We start from the raw sequence: 4,958 nt of genomic DNA on the forward strand, positions 1-4,958 counted from the left end.
AGCCATTTTCATCATCGACAAGTGGATTTGGGATTAGTATAGAAGTGAACTAATTTGAGCTTACATATTCCAATCACATATGCATGTATGGGTTCTATAATTGGGTGGCATGAGAGCTTAAGGAGTTTTTTCTAGCAGTCCTCCTATACATAGACTTATTTCCCATCCATGATTTCTTAAAAGCAATATTGTTGAATAATATGCTTTCCTTTTTTAGTGAGATTCCATATTGAGGATAATGTATGATTGGAGGATGTGCTAATTAGATCATGGAGGGGAATATTGTTATTGTATTTATGTTTCCATATGAGTTTCCATAAATAATTACCTCCCTAGAGCCAATTCTGCTAGATTTTCGCTCCCATTACCATGAATAGAATGGTTGGGTGTCTTTGGCCTAATCACCCTCAAATATTAGGCTTGTAGACTTTGTCCCATATGACCAATGCCCACTGTTCATTTACTTGGATCCTCCCTAAAGAAACTTGTGTTGAATTTCTCACACTGATTTGATAATGGACACTAAAGCCATCATGGATGAAAACAAATAGTAGGGCAAGGCCTAGAGAACTAATTTGAGAAGGACCAATTGACCTATGATGTTATGAGACTATAAATTCCAATTAGCCAATTTGTTGTTGAAATTATTAGTTAGATCCTTCAATAGCTTTATATTCGTGGATCTCTCAACTAAAGGGGTGCACAAATATTTTGAGGGGAATTTTCCATTTTGAAACTCAATAAGACTTGCTATGTTATTCTACGTAGCTAAAGGAGTGATAAAAAAAACTTGATATTTTGATTTATTGATGTCCATACTTGATGTGCTAGAAAATTCGTCTAATATGGAGAGAAAAAAATTAGCTTCTTGCATAGTGGGAGGACCCATGGACATTATGTTACCTACAAACAACTAGTGGGATATGGGAAAGTTCTCTCCATTGAGTCTAATCCATTTCGACTTTTGTTGGTTAACTATTTATTTTATAGCTCTACCCAAACCTTTAGCCACTAGAATAAAGAGGAAGGGGGAGAGGGGATCCCTTTACCGTGATTAGAATGGTTGGGTCTCTCTGGCCTAATCATCCTCAAATATTAGGCTTGTAGACTTTGTCCCATATGACCAATGCCCACTTTTCATTTACTTGGATCCTCCCTAAAGAAACTTGTGTTGAATTTCTCACACTGATTTGATAATGGACACTAAAGCCATCATGGATGAAAACAAATATTAGGGTAAGGCCTAGAGAACTAATTTGAGAAGGACCAATTCACCTGTGATGTTATGAGACTAGAAATTCCAATTAGCCAATTTGTTGTTGAAATTATTAGTTAGATCCTTCAATAGCTTTATATTCATGGATCTCTCAACTAAAGGGGTGCACAAATATTTTGAGGGGAATTTTCCATTTTGAAACTCAATAAGACTTGCTATGTTATTCTACATAGCTAAAGGAGTGATAAAAAAAACTTGATATTTTGATTTATTGATGTCCATGCTTGATGTGCTAGAAAATTCGTCTAATATGGAGAGAGAAAAATTAGCTTCCTGCATAGTGGGAGGACCCATGGACATTATGTTATCTACAAACAACTAGTGGGATATGGGAAGGTTCTCTCCATTGAGTCTAATCCATTTCGACTTTTGTTGGTTAACTAGTTATTTTAGAGCTCTACCCAAACCTTTAGCCAGTAGAATAAAGAGGAAGGGGGAGAGGGGATCCCTTTGCTAAATGTCACATGGTGGGCAATGGGTTTGGAGGGGGTTTCTTTGAGGTGAATGGAAAATAACATGGAGGAGATAAGGGCATGGATCAAAGAAACCCACTAAGGCATGAAATTGAAAGTTGAAAGTATTTGAAAGAGATAGGACCAATTTAACTTATCAAAGACCTTAGAGTGGTTAATTTTGAGGAGAATTCAAAGTTTATTAGATTATTTCAAAGAGTGTATAACCTCATGTATGACCATGATCCAATCCATGATTTGATGACCCTCCACAAAGCCTATTTCCTTAGGGTAGATTAGATAGGGAAGGGTTAGTTTGAGGCGATTTCCTATGACCTTGATGTCGATTTTATAGACCAACATTACAAAGGGATATTGGTTACAAACTGATGGGTTCTTCCATGTTGTATTATTTTGGTGCCAATGTGATGAAACTACAATCTATGGCTAGAAGGATATAAATAGAGCTCAAGGGTTCCTACAGTACTTGCAAGAGATCCTCTCCCACATGTTTCTAACAATATTGAAATAAATTTATGGTGAATCTATTGGGGCCAAGTGTTGTTTTTAGGCATTTTTTTAACTTCCACTTACATCTCTTCTTTGGTGATCGTTCTCATTAGGGATTCGTTTTGTTCTCTAATGACAAGAAATGAGGTATGTTGAATGAAGTATTTGATGGTAGGATATTTGTTTGATATTGGATTTGTGAGGAGGTTTTTGTAACAGTAAATGAGCTTAGCCTCCATTTATTTTTTAATGTAAAGTTTGGTGTTGTATGATGTCTTTAGGGAGGCTATGCGATTATTATTCCTATGATGAACCATGTATTTATGGAAGAAGGCTATATTTTTTCTCACCTTCCCCTCTAGATTTGTGCATTCCTGCCCAACACTGGCTTCCAGGAATGTTTTGTGAATTTCTAGATGACAGTGGCTTCACGGCCCAATAAATTGCGCAAATCTATCCCCGGGCCAGCAATCCTTCCCAGCTAGAATTGCGCATTGCATAATTCCAACAACTAGATGCCTGACTAGATTGCACATTTCATAGATCCAATAGCCAGTCCTTCCTCGTAGACAACACAGACTACCTTTTGCATAGTTCTAGAAGCCAGTCACCCAGCCTTCCAGTAAAAGTTGCACAATCTTGCTCATTAGTTCCACAGGTATGTGTTGCGTCATTTCTTAGATTTGCTTTGTTTTCACTAACATATCCCTTGCCATGCATGTTGCTTGTTTCCATATCTTTCAGGTGTTCATCTATCTCATTGGCTTCCAAGAGAACAGGATCTCAGGACACTGATGGAATTGCAGTTGGGATAGCAGCTGAGCAGATGTCCTTTAGTCTGTCGATCTATGAAGACACGAAGTTGTATCTAGACAAGGACATCAAACTAAAGTGGCAAGAGGTTAATGAAACATTCGCAGGCACTTTTGGGGAAGTCCTCGAAGACTGCTAGGTGTACATGAACATTCACAAGTCCAGCTTTTTCTGAATTTCATGAAGATACCTCACATTACCATGCACGGACATGATTTAGAGGATCATTTCTCACATTGATCCCGCGACGATGACCTTGAGCAATGTCAGTGGGACGAAGATTGCACCTTCTAGGCATGAGATTACGATTAGATGTATCAGATGTCCAAGCCCGTGACTGTCATGACCCCTCCATCTAGCGTGCCCAACAACAGAGCTCACTTCAGAGACATTCTGAAGGATTGGGTGAAGGAGCTAGCTCATTTCAGGATGACACCTAATCAGATCTACAAGACAAAGATATTAAGGAAGGTGTACCAATACTTGGTCATATTCGCATATCGACTGAGTTGCCAAGCAAGCAGTGAAACCTTTCCTTAGGGTTGGGTCATCATGTTGGACCAACTGGCTAGAGAAGGAAGACCACGCAATTGGTCCAACATATTGGCTCATCAGCTGAAGGAACAAGTCATGAAAGCTCGACAATCACCCGAAGGCAAGCATGTAGAGATTTACATTTCCACCTACATCCTAGATACAATCTCTGCCCAACATGAGTTCCTGGGTTTAGAATGGGCATGGTCACCAGCGAAGACTGTTGTGAACACACATTTCAAGTTGTTGTCTGAATGCAGCTTTAGAGTGTAGGTTTTAACCTCGTACAAAAATTACCTGCATACGAATTCTAAAACATAGAAAATAAACAATTGGAGAGCATAACACATAAAACACATATACACAGAGATTTCCCCTGGATCCCAAAACCAGGACTACCAACTTGATTTTTCATTATATTCCTTTCAATGTTACAATACATGAAGCATCCAATACCATGGACCAAAAAACCATCGCGTCCAAAACCATGGACCAAAAACCATTGTGTCCAAAACCATGGACCAAAACCATAGGTAGGTCCACCCAACCTAATATAGGGTCTAAACATACCCTACACAGGTTGAAGAACAAGTGATCGTGACTAATGTGCACAAGCATCCAGCTGATTTGGATGATGCAACTAGAGTGTATGTCGAAGCCACTAGCTCAAGTTTCCGTTTCCTCATAGCTGAGAATGAGCGAATGGCGAAGGAACTACAGGTGGCCAAGCAGGGAGGAGACTTGGTGAATGTCTTCCCGAGTTTAACTGAAGAAGGAAATACTAGATGAAATTTTGTCCCTGGATACAATTATGCGAGCATTGTACTCCAATTTTGGTACCGTGCACCAAGCAGACATCCATCTCCATGGATGGAAGCAGTGATGTATGAGAAGATCACGCATATTGAAGAACATACATGTTGCTATTAATAACATGCAAACATGGACGTTGAAGTACAAGGGAGCCCTACTTCACTTGCCAAAGATGATGAGGGCCAATGCAGTCGAGCTGTAAGCACGTATCCGGTGTTAGATCTAAAACTATGAAGACCTACCGCAACTCATCACTAACACACAGGCTTCCCATGCATGAATATTCAAGAGCATGGATGTTATAGTGCACACTCATGCGATCCCATCACTTGGGACTCTCACCCACGCAATGATGAAGAAGCAGGTCCAATAGGAGCTTGACTAGTACTTCGACGAGTTGATGTGCATTTCCACTAGACCAGACTTGTCTATTAGCACAGACATCATGCACAAGTACGTTGTTGGTCCGACCACATTGAATACAATGATGTGCATGTTCTCAGACGAGTTGGATAGAGGAGCCTAAGAAGTGTATTAGAGTCGATCTGGTCAGTCCTCCG

This window comes from Pinus tabuliformis, chromosome 3_1 (genome assembly GCF_031772625.1).
Source record: "Pinus tabuliformis cultivar Carrire ecotype Pingquan chromosome 3_1, CPIR1, whole genome shotgun sequence".
In the NCBI taxonomy this organism is placed as follows: domain Eukaryota; kingdom Viridiplantae; phylum Streptophyta; class Pinopsida; order Pinales; family Pinaceae; genus Pinus; species Pinus tabuliformis.